Source organism: Panthera onca, chromosome D1 (genome assembly GCF_046562875.1).
Source record: "Panthera onca isolate mPanOnc1 chromosome D1, mPanOnc1 haplotype 2, whole genome shotgun sequence".
In the NCBI taxonomy this organism is placed as follows: domain Eukaryota; kingdom Metazoa; phylum Chordata; class Mammalia; order Carnivora; family Felidae; genus Panthera; species Panthera onca.
Window position 1 is genome coordinate 105,904,053 of NC_138348.1, and position 15,687 is coordinate 105,919,739.

Consider the following 15,687-nt stretch of genomic DNA (forward strand, 5'->3'; position numbering starts at 1 on the left):
CCTCTGCCCTTTCCATTCTCTGGTTGAGAGCTGAAGTCTCTGCACTTCTCAGAATGGTTGCAGGAATCTCTCCCCACTGACCACTTCGAATGTCGCCTCTATGGCATTCTGTTTACAGTTCCAGGCCTCTCCTAGGGGCTGCTTCCAAGGGGGGGCGGGGCAGAAGTAAGGGAAGGGCCCTCTATTCTCTCTGGCTCCCACCAGTTCTCCTCTAGGATGTTAAAATGACACCTAAAAGGCCTTTAAAGATTCTTTTAACTGCTCTGTATCTATAGATGGGGACCTACCAGTTGAGAGATGAAGGCTCCTAAGCCTAGGCCCACTCCTCTTGTTAAGGACACAGTAAGAGAGCAATCAAGGTGGGCTCACGGGGGATATTGGGAATCCACAGCCAGAGCAACTGAGATCTTCTAAGGCCATGCATGGTTTACCTTCTCCATTGACGAGCAATGCTCCCAAATTAATTACAGCCACTGCGTATGGGTACATTTCTTAGCTAGTGCTATGCCGATTGCTCTCTGTGCTTTGTCTCATATATCCTCACAACCCTGTTGTTGTGTTGTTATTACTTAGGTGCTGTCATTACTAGTACTCCAATTTTATAGATGAGGAAACTGAGGCTCAGAGCAGGTAAGTGATAGGTGGGATGCGTGTTAGCATGACTTTAAAGCCTGGGTTAGCCAATGCACTGTGCTGCCTCACTTCTGGCTGAACCCTAAAGGCATCTCCAAGATGATGGCAGGGCAGTGGTCTCAGGAGAGCTTGGCAAGAGAGCCCTGCACATCCCCTTGGAGGGGGCCACTCATATTTTGTATTCTATCCAAAGCAACTTGAGTGACTCAATATTTCCTTGCATTTTATGCATGTTGCTTTGCAGCTAGAATTGGTTGGCTGTTCTCCTTGGCACTGAGCCAGGGATTTTTCATTTTTCTCATGTTTGCTTTCAGCCACTTGAAGGTTGCATTCTGTCCTTATTTGCTCCCAAGATCTGGTTAGGCTGCTGTGGCCCATCCATAGCTGTTGACTTACTATTTCTTTACTTGACATTTCATCAGCCTCCTTTCTCACTTCCCACCCTTGGGATACATGTTCAAGTGCAGCTTTTCACACCCCCATTCACACTTGCTCTCTCTCCCCCCTCCTTCTGAAGGCTCCCAGCTCAGATGTCAGTTGTGGGCCCAGGAGACCGTCTCTGGCCTGGGCCCCTGGGCCTGAGGCTGTGCTCTGCCTGGGGTGCATCTGGCCGCAAGGTTGTGTCTTCCTGAAGGTCATTTTTAAGGAGGCTGGGGATATAGTGGCACAACTTCCCTCTTCTGGGCACGTGGGACAAACTCAGAAATTTCAAACAGGGTTCAGTTTGTGGCATTCATAGTGAAGAAGGTACTGTCCTGTTTTGGTAAATGTAAAAGTAGGGATGGGGCACCTGGGTGGCTCAGTCAGTTAAGTGTCTGGCTCTTGGTTTCAGCTCAGGTCATGATCTCATGGTCATGAGTTCAAGCCCCACATCGGGCTCCGTGCTAACAGTGTGCAGCCTGCTTGGGATTCTCTCTCTCCCTCTCTCTCTCTCTGCCCCGCCCTCCTCTTGTGTGCATGCTTGCACACTCTCTCTCCCTCTCTCTCTCAAATAAATAAACTTAAAAACATAAAAATAGGGACAAAACAGATGGTAGCCGGTAGACTCTCAACCACAAAGAGATGTGTTACAAAAAACAGGGGGAGAGCACTAGGAGGTGATTTAAAACGTGTTTCTTTAACATACTATAGTTCAATGAGATATTACCATTAGAGGAACCTGGGAGAAGGGTATATGTAAATTCTCTGTACTATTTCTGCAACATTTTTTTGAGTAAAACTATTTCAATTTAGATGATGATAATAATAAAACAACAACAACAATAATAATATTTTTGGAACTTATATCTACATTTGTGCCTCAATTCCTATATTTATCTATACTGATTTTACTATAGATCTTACTACTTATTTATAATTGGGAAATGGGAAGAGTCAACCTGTTATCCCACTCAACACTCTGTGGCTTTGAATTGTTCATGTCACACTCTCTATTTAAAAAAAAACACACTTTAAACAGCATTTTGAGATATAATTCACATGCCATATAATTCACCCATTTTAAGGCACTAATTCAGTGACTTGTCGCATATTCATAGGATTGTACAACCATCACCCTCAAAGAAATCCCACACCAATTAGCAGTCACTCCTTCTTCCTATTCTAAATATTTCATATAACTGGAGTCATAAAATATGTGATCTTTTGTGAGTGGCTACTTTCACTTAGCATTCTGTTTTCAAGGTTCATCCATGTTGTAGTCTGGGTTAGTATTTTATCCCTTTCTATTATTCAATAATATTTCATTATGAAGATGTAACTCATTTTAATTTTTTTTAATGTTTATTTATTTTTGAGAGAGAGACAGAGTGTGAGCAGGGAAGGGACAGAGAGAGGGAGACCCAGAATCCAAAGCAGGCTCCAGGCTCGGAGCTGTCAGCACAGAATCCGATGTGGGGCATGAACCCACAAACCGTGACATCATGACCTGAGCTGAAGTTGGATGCCCAACCGAATGAGCCACCCAGGCGCCCCTGTATCTCATTTTATGTATCCATTGGTTGGTCAGTAGACATTTGGGTAACTTCCACTTTGTGACTATTATGAAAAATACTTCTATGAATATTCACACACAGGTTCTTGTGTGACATACGTTTTCATTTCTCTTAGGTGAAACATCTAGGAGTGGAATTGCTGGTCATATGGTAACTCTATGTGTAACATTTTGAAGAACGACAAACTGTTTTGAAAAGAGACTGCACCAGTTAACATTTCTACCAGCAGTGTGTAAGAGTATCAGTTTCTCCTCATCTCCACTGATACTTGTCACTGTCTTTTCCATTGTCGCCATCCTATTGGGTATGAAGTGGTATCTTACTACAGTTTTTATTTGACTTTCCCTGATGACTAATGACATGGAACATCTTGTGCTTATTGGCCATTTTGAATACTTTTATTGAAGCAATGCCTATTCTGATCCTTTGCCCGCTTTCCAACTACGTTATCTACCTTTCTATCACTGGGTTATAACGGTTCTTTATGTATTCTGAATATAAGTCCCTTATCAGATATATCATTTATAATTTTTTCTTCCATTCTGTGGGTTTTCTTTTCAGTCTCTTGAAGTCTCAAAATTTTCATGGGTATATGCCAAAATATGCTGACTGAAACTCAGCCCCAAGATTTGTTGCAGGTATTATGGGTAGAAGCTGAAACATTTTACTTGAAAACTGCTAGAGGTTGGTTGTCGTGCTGAAGGCTAGAGTCAATACTTCTTGGGGAAGCCTTTTCCTCTGCTCAGGCAGAGTGGACTAAATACACCTTTAGCAGCACAAATATAAACCTAGTCCTGACTCATTGCACTGACGTGACAGTTTCCTTAATGCTGAGGCTTTAAACAGAAAAGCTGGGTTCTTTTAGTTAATGTAAACCGCTCTGTATGTTTTAGGCAGAGCAACGTCTTTGCAGACTTCCTTTTGTTTATTTGGTGGTGGGGTGGGTGGGGAAAAATGTTTCTTGGCGCTGTCTACTCTATGCCTGTGCCTTGGCTCTTTCTGACGGAGATGGATGGTGTTTGTGTGTTTATCCTAGAGTTGTACGTGAGAAATGAGCACAGAGATAGGAAGCCATATGAGCTGTTTTCACAAGAGGCCTTCTGCTACTCGGGGCTCACCTAGTGTGGCGTTGGGGGGTCGGATGCCAAAGGGCAGCACGGAATCGGACAGAGGGTGAGTGTCCCCTCTCTGCAGTCTGGGGGGTGAGGGCAGTGAGGGCGCTGCTGAGACATCCCTGGAACAGACTCTAGTGTTTCTGCAAAGGCACCTTCAGTGTTAGCTTCAGGGGGGGGTCTCCCAGAGCTCACAGATCAGCAGCCTAGAAGGAGACAGCAAGAGGGCCCAGGAAAGGGCAGAGCAGAGAGCACATACCGACTGAAGACACAAAGTTGTGATGTGTCTTGGGAACAGCCGGGGTTCGCTTGGAAGGGGAGGAGCTGGAAGTTGAACAGTCAAGCTGGACCATTGTCACTTGTGCCTTCTAGGCTCAGGTGACTGTGGCGAAATCCACAGTTCACCTTTACAACAGGCGGGTTGGGTCAGATGTCACACAATGGCAGCCTGGGGGCCAAATATGGTCACTCTGTGGACATATTTGGTTGGATCAACACAACTTTTAATTAGATTTGAAATTTTTTTAATGTTTATTTATTTTTGAGAGAGAGAGAGAGATGCAAGCATGAGCAAGGAAGGGGCAGAGAGAGTGAGACACAGAATCTGAAACAGGCTCAAGGCTCCAAGCCGTCAGCACAGAGCCCGACACGGGGCTCGAACCCACGAGCCATGAGATCATGACCTGGGCAGAAGTCAGATGCTTAACTGACTGAGCCACCCAAGTGCTCCTAGATTTGACTTTAAATGGCAGTGAGGAAGCCTCATTCTCTCTTCAGTTTGCCACGGACCTTACCACTTCTATTACTCATACTGGCCCGATTCACATATTCATGTGACCCATCTAGCCTCAAATATCTGTGGATATTTGAGTTATGGAGCTCTTGACTAGAGTCTCTCAAATGACCTATATCTGAAATTCTGTGATTCAAAGTGATCTTAGCAAGACGGCTTTGAATATCCCAGCCCACAAACTCCTATAGTCACCTATACAGGGTGGAGATACCCTTTAGAAGTCTTTGGAAGACCGCTACGCTGAATAATGATCAACCTACTCTCTAATATCCAAACCTGCTCCTAGGACAGGTTCCAGAACCAGTTTTTAATTCTCACCATAGATTTGAATCCATGTCAGTTTGTTCCTCCTTCAGAAGCTTCTCTTTACCAGCCTCATGTCTAACAAATGTGTCCTTGGTGATTGACTGTATTTCAAATACCATGAGCAGATGGCAAAGGCATTTTTTGGGTTAAAGATGTTTTCCAAGTCTCTTGGAATTTCACCACACAGGAGATATCTATTCTGTGTATCCTAAGACCAGCCCTGAGAGCTAAGGAGACATGATTGAAAGAGAAACTTATTTTTCTGGAGATGTTATTTCTGCCCTTCTAAAGAACATACTATCAAATTACAGGTGAGTGGTGTTCTATACATTTTGAAATCATCTCATGGAATCATCTCATATGATTATACCTCCTATGAGATCATAGGACAGACAATATTGTTCTTATTTTGCACAGGACAGAGGTGAAGCATGGAGAAATTAAGAGCCTGTTCAAAGACACAATTTAAGGTACTGAAACATAAAACTTCATGAGTTCTCACTCATAATATATTCAAATGAAAAAAAATTTTAAGTTTATTTATTTTTGACAGAGAGAGAGACAGAGAGAGAGAGCGCGTGCGAGCATGAGTGGGGGAGGGGCAGAGAGAGAGAGACACAGAATCTGAAGCAGGCTCCAGGCTCTGACCTGTCAGCACAGAGCCAAATGAGGGGCTCGAACTCACGGACCACAAGATCATGACCTGAGCCGAAGTTGGATGCTCAACCGACTGAGCCACCCGGGTCCCCCTCAAATGAATTTTTTTAGGAAAACTGAATTTACCCCAAACTATTCCTTGTAAGTGATATTTATATAAGACTCCTAATTCCTAGTTTTATGCTTTCCCCCCCTTCTTATTTGTCCTCGGGATTTGGAGGTCTGAAAACGGGGGCAGGAATTGTGATAGAGAGAAACAGGACTGAATATACCCAAGCTCACTTCAGTGTGTAATTTTATGACAAATTGCTGAAGGGATGTTCTCGGATGAAAGGTTAAGTGTGGTGGTGTTGAGAACCACTGGCATATAAAAAGCGTAATAAAATCAGTGTAGCGTGGAAAGAGAAGACAGCCTACCATGAACTTGATCTAATAGAATCAAATCAAATAATATCCAAGCCGGATATAAGAACTGCAATCTCTGATCAAGATATTGCTGTGCAGATAAAACCTGGCCCAAGGGGTTGACCATGGTTTGCATTAGCAATGCTACATGCCCAGGGAAAAAAGAGATTTAAGGAGGTGCATCGGCCGAAAGCGTGTGAAGTTCAAAGCCAAGAGTAAGAAAACAATTAGAAACAGACATCTCTGGTGGATGGTTTCCATAAAAGTATAAGAGCTCTTCGAAAGAAAGACATACAGCTTATGAGAGAATGTTTAGGGGAAATTCACTTTTCCTGGGAAAAGAGAATGCAGTATTTGAATGAGTCTGGTAGGTGAGCACTGTGGAAGAATTACAGAATGCTTAAAGATTTGTACATCACACCGGGGGTTTGTCCCTTCGGCAAATGTCTGCCTGGGAGCACAGGACTGAAGAAGCTGGTCTGCAGGCTTGAGCTTGGTGCTGTTGTGAAGGTCCCTTATTAATTTTAGATAATCCCCTGCGTAGTAGCAAGAACTTTGATTCTGGGGAAATGTTGACTGTTTACAATCACAGGAGAGTGAACTCTAAGAAATTGTGCAACACTAAATTGTCAGTCATAGACAATTACTAAGAGCTGTAATTGAGGGATAAAGCTGTCATTCAGAAGAAACAAATGGCTGGGAGAATAAACAGGACTCTCATTAGTGAGTCTTCTAATGTATTTTCTTCTGCAGCAGCCCATCAGTTGAGAATCACCGTGTTCAGTCTTCTGCATGTGAAAGGTGTTGTCAGAGCATTTCTTCTTCTGGATCAGAGTTCTGATCATTGGGCGCGCATTCATACCTAGGTTTTCTCCTGCAATTTTTAGTGGGCTTTTTGTGTTCTCTCTAGGCATGCTGGGAGGACTAAAGAGGGATGAGCCCACTGAAGGTCGTCCACATGAGAGGTGGAACCCACTCTAAGGAAGGGAGGACTGCGCAGCAAGGGTGTAGATAAGGGACATGCTGGTAAGTGCAGAAGGGGAAGGGCAATTCTAAATTAAAGCACTTATCAATCAATTGCCCAATGATCCACTAACTATGCATTCATATCTGAGCATTAGGTTTAGGGGACTGTAATCACAAATAAATAAAAACTAAAAGGATTGGCTTTCTAGGATCTCCATGAGCTACAGGGAGCCCAAGGGGTCAGCAGAACTGTGCCAGCAGAACTAGGATATGGCACCCTTGTTGGTGTGAGTTGGGGAGTGTTGGAGAGTGGATGGTTAGTGGATGTGGTGGGGACATTGATGAGAATCAGCTCTCTCTGCTGGTGTCAGCAGCAGCATCCTCCATGGTCAAGGATGGAGAGCCAAGGCCTTTGGTACATAGGCCAGCTCTACATGATTGGTGGCCATGGCAGAGGCCCTGACTGGGCTGGCAGAAGCCATTAGCACAGATGTTCCTGTCTCACTGGCAGCAACAGAAATCATTATCCCTGTGGCCCAGAGCAGGAGACAAAAGTGAGGAGGGTCAGGGGCAGGTGTGTGCCAGCCAAAGCACCAGCTGTGCCTTCCCAGAGCTACCTGGGAAGAATTTCAAGTGTCTCAGCTTTCTTAAAGATTGGGTGTGAGCACATCCTAAGAAATTCTGTTGTGTTGCTGCAATCTCTTTGTCACCAGCAGTGTGTGGGCTGGGGAAACACAGAGGATACAACAGAGAGAAGGAAAGCCAGTGTCTTGTGAGTTACATGTGTGATTTTAGGGGCAGAAATGATGAATGGGTGATACACCTTGGCTGGATCCTGCCACTAAAATGGTTTGGCTTTGCTTGGAGGTATTTATTTTCCAATCAGTTGGCAAGGGGAAGGGCCAGAGGGAGAGTGAATCCTCTCTCTCGGATTCAGGTGGTGAGTAATTCCTCCCTTCTTGACCATGGGGAGGAGGCTCTGAAGCAAAAAACAAAACAAAACAAAACAAAACAAAACAAAACAAAACAAAACAAAAACAACAAAAAAGGAGTCTACAAGATGTGGGATAGGCAGTAATGCCAAACTTTGGTAGTGCAAAAGGAAAGAGTTGGTGTTGAATGGAACAAGAAAACCAAATCACTTAGGAACATATTTGTTTTAGGTTCATAGTGATGGTGGAAAGGAGAAGGAAGGACATTTGGATTTAGGAGTAAGTGGTCATGATTAGAGGCAGGTCAGGGTGGAGAAGCAAGGAAAGGTTCGGGCAGTAAATACAATAACACAGGTATTATATATTCTTTGGTAAGAAAAGCTGGCTCCAATTGCCCAAATAAGAAATAATTGAAGCGTAAATGGAACTATCACAAGATATAGGAGGGGCCAGATGAAGAGTGGCTATTGGCTCCAGTGAGAAGCAGCAGTAGGGGGAGAAGGCTGGAGTCTCAGTCATCGTGGGGTCTAGCTCAGTCTCTACCCAATCAACTACCAACTGGTTGACACTTAGATACTGCTAAGCTAAATGTGGTTTCTGAGGTTATAAGCTTGGAAATAGTATCACCAAATGGTGTTTGCATATTTCTTGTTCTTCCTCCTTTCTCTGAGTCAGTTTTTCAAAACTTGTTTCTGGTTCCAAAGCATATTTTTCTCATTATAACATTATCAGATAAACATTTTGATTTGCCATGCTTCTCTGGTTTTTAAAAGGTATAGGCCAAGACAGTTCAGCTTCCTAAACAGGTATTCCAGACTATTTGGACCTTACTGCATAAATTGGGCCATTGACTGAAGCAAACTCTTCTTTCTGATTTTTCACTTAAAGTTGGGAGTCAGTGGTACTCATGAAAATGGGCTGATGCAGCAGGAGAAATGAACTTCACGATTCAGCTCAGCTCCTCATCACTGGCCCTTCTCACTGTTACCTGATTTCAAACTTACATAGCCTAATAATTGTAAACAGATGTGCTCAATTGGGTTAAGCACAATGAAAGACTCTTATGCACAGGGTCACAGAAAACATCATTTTCTGAGTTCTCTGTCCCCTAACACAGGGCCTGAGTGGGAAAATGACAAATAAGAGGGGTTAGCAAACCATCCATGCCCATAAGAACCACACTGGATATCAGGCTATCATGAAGGAAGTAGTGATATCATGCGAAAACCCTTGGAGCAGAATTTTGGGTTCAAACTCCAGCTCTGCCAGGTGATCTTGAGAATATCACCTAACTTTCCTAAGTGTCAGTTTCCTCATCTGTAAAGAATTTCTTGAGTTCCTGTCCCCATTGTGCCTCTCAAGATAATCAGGGTCAATGTCCTCACTAACATTCTTCTCTCTGCTCATCAGTCCACCAGTATGAGGCACCCGAAGAGAGCAGATGGGAATCTTAACTTGGAACCCTTAAAAGTCTCTTAGTAGAAGTGTCCCTTCCCACCCACATGCCAACAACCAGGACATCTAATCTGGCAGAATCCAAGAGTGTGGGAATGGAAAGCCGAAATTCCCTAAGTGGGTCTCTGGGAGTGATGGCGAGAGAGGCCAATCTTATATTCACCCCTTGATCCCAGGAAAGAAGGTTTGCGGTGAAACCAGATCATGTGATCACGTGCCCACTGGTATGCCTTCTTTGCTAAAAATTTGGTCCAACAGTCTGAAGTGATGTTGTGCAAGATCCCATGCTGGTAAATCAGGCCTTAAGTCATTGTGTGTGGTGCTGGCAGAGGTACTGAGGGCAGGCGGCGTGAACCCACACCAAGAGTTGCATGATCAGTTCCATAAGGATGAATGGCTGTCCCCTGCAGGGTAGAATGCTCTGATATAATCCACCCATCTCCAGTGGCTGGTTTCATCATGGGCTGATGCCATGTTGAGGGTTTAGTGTAGTCTCTGCTGCTGGCAGTTTGGGCACTCAGCTGAGACAGTAGCTAGATCAGCCTTGGTAAGAAGGAGTCTGTGCTGGCAGGCATAGCCTCCATCCATAACTGCCCATTTTGCAAGCACTGGGGTGGCTAACATCCAGGAGACAAGCTGTGCTGGACTACTGTCCAACTGGCTGTTGAATGCCTCCTCTCTGATGGGCATTAATTTAAGGCAACAAAGATCTACATGCTTTGCACTCATTTTCAGTGGTCCATTCACAGGCTTCTTGCCCGCAATTCCTCATCTCCCATCTTTGAAGCTTGCTCCTCCTGGACAGTAATCAACCAAAGTCATTTACCATGTACATCCTAACCCAGCTTCTCTCTCCACACAAAGTAAATGCCCACCTGTATTTCTTGCACTTATACCCCATGGATAGAATGTCCCTTTGCTACTTGTCCAGCAGAGTCATCCCTGAGTGCAGCAAAAGTGCAGCAGTAGTCCATTGTTGGCTCAAACCAGCATAATTGGCTCACTTGTGGACAAATCAGCCCCAATATTTTTCCTCCTTGACTTGTTGGTCATAGGGAACACAATGGGAGGGACATGGGACACATTCCCATGTCTAAGTTACACAGAGGTAGATGCCATGGGAATATGGGCTTATGTGCTCAAGATGCTTACTTGTGCTCCATGAACCTGCCCAGGCCCAATCCTGATTTTGCCATTTCCATTGTGTGATATATTACTAGTACGTTCACTCAACCTTACAGTAGATCTGATAATCCCAGATCACAGTGAGTCGCTCCAGATACACTAGGGGCCCTGTGGCCTAACAGAATTTGCTAACTCTCTGACACGAAAGGACAACTCTGCTCCACAACTGTAGGGTTCTGTGATTCTCCTGCTGGAATGTTCCAGAGGCTCCAACAGCATCCTTATACACCATGGTACCTTTAGCATTGTCAGATCTACTGGCTCATAGGCACAACTCATAAATATGCAACTCAATGAATTTGCACAAGAAAACATACTCTTGAAATCACAACCCAGGTCAAAGAATAAGATGTCGTTAGCTGGCTCTAAGTTTTAAGAGAATTTGTCAGGTAGCTTTTTATAGTGAGGAACATAATACAAAAGAAATCGTACGCTAAAGAAATCATAGACACTGTCTTCACACGGCTGTTTTTTATGTTGACCCTGAATAAACACCAAAAATGTAGTTTTGCATTCTGTAGCTGTTTTATGGTGAACAAATAAATACAGCACAGTTTCTGCATTTATGGAGCTTGTGGTCTAACAGGGGAAATAGGCGTTGATCATTAGCCATTATGCAAATGAATATATAGTTGCTTCTTCTCCCTCAGATTCCTAACTTTCTGTTAGTTTGATCTCATCCTCTCAGCCCAATTACTTTGGGTTATGACCCCAGACTTATTCTGAACCTCTGGTTCCTTTGGTCTTTGCATCCAGACTTAGTCATGGTATTTGGACTTCTGCTTTCTTATACAGGCTCTGGCTGACCTCCCACCTCTGGTCCCTAGGACATTCTAGAGTCTTGGAAGAAACTATTTGTTCCAACTTAGGCCCTGGTGGAGACCAATCCCTGCCTCAAGCTACTGTGCTCCTGGTGGTGGGATGGAAGCAGCAGGGACAGAACTGTCCCCTGGCTGTCCTGATGCAGGAGTGACCTCATGCCAGAATCTGGAGACCAGCTGACTTTCCAGCCTTTACAGCTCAGCACAGCACAGCACAGCAGCTGTTGCCATGTCGTTTTCCAGCTGGTCCTGCCACGTGGCTTGGGGCAGTCCTCCCAGAAGCTCCGTCTTATGGCCGTTTCTCCAGCCTCTTCCTAAATCCTGCGGATTACCTAAAATCTCAAATTAATCTCTCTTCTGCTTAAAATGGAGCCTGCCATTTGCAACTAGGAACACAGAACCAAATGCATGGTGGGGCCTGTTGGAAAGGCAGAATCACAGAATGTCAGAGCTGGAAGGAAGCCTTAGACATTAGGCTAACTGCCCCATACCAAACTGGTGTTCCTGATCCATTCTAGCTCCTACAATTCAGAGGGATTTCTCAAACGCGGAAATCAAATCCTATAACTCACTTGTTTCAAATGCTGTTTAAAGTCCTAGAATGAAATCCAAACTCCTTAACACATCTCCAAAACCTCATATGCTGTAGGCCCTGCCCTACTTCTTTGACTTTATTTCCTACCAGTCTTACTCTGCCCATGGCGGTTGACCTTCCTGGCCCCTGGACGTGCCAGCCACAGACCTGCCTTACAGCCTTTGTCCTTGCTGTTCCTTATAATTGCAATAATCATCCCCAAATCCTTGGATGGCTGACTTCTCATTCACATACCAGCTCTCCAGAGCCACCTTTCCTAACCATCCTATCTTAAGAAGATCCCCTATGGCTTGCTAGCCCATCACTCTTTTATTTTCTTTACTGACCTTGCCATTTCTATAATTACTTGTTTTTACCTGTGTATAGTCATGTCTCTATGAGAGCAGGTGCCCTTGAGCATCTTGTTTTCTGCTATATTCCCAGTGCCTAGACTAGAGCCTGGTGCGTAGTCGGTGCTCAAATAATAATTATGGCATGCACGAATAAGTGGCTCTGGAAATAGTTGTGAAGGGCTTGAGATGTGAAGCAGAGAAACCGTATAGAAGGAATGAGAAAGGGAGCCACTCGGGTGGGAGACGGCAGTACCAGTAGATAGTCACACGTGCATGATGACAACAGACCTAAAGAGGAGTGTTCATGCTGTAGAGAGCACAGTTTGCATATTATTATGACACTTCCCTGGAAGATTAGAGTTAAGTGTCTTGCTCTAACAAAATTAGTATGTTCTGAACAATCTTCTATCTGATGCAAGGGAAGCCCCTTCAGGAAGGGACACTTGTTTCTGTTCTGTACAGAGACATCACACGGGCTCGCAGTGACCCTGCAAAGACCCAAAAGGAGATACAGAAGGCTAAGAGGCGCTTGGCATCCTTGTGCAACAAGGGAGAGGCTTGTCTGGTGCAGCTGAGCGATGCCAGTCTTGAAAGCCAGGCAAAGAAGTCTTAACTTTGTGTGTTAGTAAATTAGGAGCCATTATAGATCTTGCTCCCAGAGGGTTCAAGGGGTCTGCTGCTCTCCACAGGTGCCTGAGAAGAAGTCCAGGAGGTTCTAAATGGGCAAAAGGCCATTGGAGGCATTGCCACAGCCATCAACTTGTGTTTTCCATGGTACTTCTGGGCTGGAAGGGATAGGACATAACGTACAGTGCCTGGCACATGGTAGACAATCAGGAAATACTTGCAAAATGAATATATTAACCAATAACCTACATAAGTCATAGCATGGAAAATCCCTACTGGACCTAGTTGGCTGTAGATGACTGTGTCCACACAGTCATGGGGACAGACTGGCAGAAGGAGGTACAGAGAAGATACACGTGTCCCTGGGAGAATGATGACCTCTGCCATCTCCTTAGTGAACAAACGGGTCTAGAAGACAGAGTTCAATTTGCAATCAGTTGCCACAAGGCCTCATAGGTGGCTCTTTTCTTTGTACCTCTATTTTGTACCCATGAAGTCTCCTGAGGTAGGCAAGGCTCACAGAGAAAGAGCAAGTCAAGAATTACCACCAGTAGGTGAAAATGCCTCTGGGTAGAATCCACCCCCTGTCTTCATTTTTCTCTGTTCCTTGGCAGTTTCTATGAACACAAACCACATATTTTTATAACTGTTCTTCATTAAAATCATTGAGGGCTGAAAACAAGACAGCAGGCTGGAGCTGACATGACTGCTGAGGGATCTCACTTCTTTGCCTTGCCAGAAAGTCTAGGAACAGAGACTGAGGCTTGGCCAGGCCAGTGGGGTGAGGGATCCGGGTTTCCCTCTTGACTCCCTTTCCCTCTTTCCCTCCTTCCTCTTTTCCGTCCTTTCCTCCCTCTCTCCATCCCTCCCTCCCTCCGTTTATCTGTCCCCTTTGGACTCCTCCATCCGCTTCAAGTTCTTCCTAAATGCCACCTATGTTACAGATATCACACCAATGCTGAAGACAAAGACATTCATGAGACACCCCATCCTTACGGTGTGTATACACTTCAGCCTTTCCTTGCAATTTAGGGATTTGGCTTCAACTCAGACTTAGGAGTGAAGGCACTTATTTTGCGTTTCAAGGCTGTCGGAGCTCAAATGCTGTTGGGCCCCTGTTTGGCCTGCTGAGAGGTGAGCAAGAATGGTAGCCAGGAGAGCTTGAGTGAGACCTGATTCTCTGCATCTTGCAGGTAATTTGCCCGGCCAGGCTAACAAATATGACTCATGGAGACTCAGTCATGGGCGTGTGTTTTAGTAAGAATCCCTGGATGTTGACCAGAGATTGTGAGTATCTATGAAAAGGAGGTGCAGCTTACAATCACCAGGAATGTTATTTTGTCCTTTCAGCTTCCTTCAAGAGGAAGAGGGCAACAGACGATTCAACATGTGCGAAATGTAACAGGGTTTTTAGACACAAGTTATCAAGTAGAGGCCTCTCTAATTTTCGGGGCTATTTTATATTATTCAGAGCTGTTAATGAAGACCACAAAGGCCACTGGGATCATTTCTTTGTAGAACATAGCTCAGAATTTCTGTCTTTGTTGGTAGAGAGAATAGAAAAGCAAACTGTTAAGTTCAGAAGCTGAGGACAGCAGATCAAGGTTCTGGTGACAGTTTAGTCACAGTAAGTTGGGTGGCTTCGGGCAATTAGTGAACCAATTTGTCTGAGTCTTGGCCTTTTTACTATTAAGTGGGTTCCACAACATTACCTCCCTCACCTACTTCGGTGTTACAAGGATTCCCTGAAACAAGAGCGTAAAGGTCACTTGAACAATGAAGATTCCTGCTCAGCTAGATGTGGGCATGGTAAACTGAGTTGTCTCCGAAAATGAGGTAGGAAGATGCCGTGACACTTAGCTCAGGGACCAGTGACTCTCCTGAGATTAGCTTGAGATCCTTCCTCCTTTGCATTTTCGGCCTCTATGTTGGATTTTCTTCCTCTTTCATGGCTTTCACCCAAGGTTTGCCCTTTAGATGAGAGCTCCTCATGATCTGACCTGTACTAACCAAGGAAACAAGAGTCCTGTGACTGTTGGCATCGTCCCTGCCATGCTCCTTTGCCCCCAAGAAGCCGAATTCAAATGCTCTCTGGCCATTCTGTGCCCTCTTCACATAGCTGGTATGTGAGCCCTCCTGGCCTCTGTCACTGTCCCTCCAAGTCCTGATTCCTGACACAGGGGCAGTCCCTCCTTCCCAAGTGACCACCTTCTTTTCAGGGGTTCTCTAAGCAAATTCCTCTGAAATGTGTGTTGGCCAGGACTCGATGAAGTCTTTATAGCCAATTCAAAGCCCCACGAGAAAGCTAATCAGTCTCGTGTTTTAAATAGTCATCTGGCTTTGGGCCAGAGCCTACCTACCCTTCCTAGGTTAAACACTAATCTTACTCAACAGTTTTAGCTCTGACTCTTAAGTTTCCCAAAATTAAACCCCTCACCCTCAACATGAATTTGCCATCATTTTTAAGGATGAAAAAAATTTGCCACAGATATTAAAGGTCATTTCCGAAGAGGACTCATTTGAGTGTTCTGAATTATTTATCATTGAATTGTGACTTAACCACTGGAGGTTTCCTGTTTAAAGGGCAACGCTTATTTGTATTCAGTCATTCTAATGTATTTGGATTAAAAAAAAAAAGTAACCTATGTAATAATCTAGGCTGTGGTCATCCCATAGCTAGTTGCCCATCTAAGGATCTTGGATATGTAACCTATTTGTGTCCAGAAGCATGTAAAATGTTTACAGCAAACATGCCTATAATAGAGCTTTTAAAATAGGAAATTCAAAACCATGAACAAGTTGGGGGGATAAAATATTCATGAAACAGTTACTGGTTTTTGCACATGAAATTGAATTACTCATGAATCAAAGAGG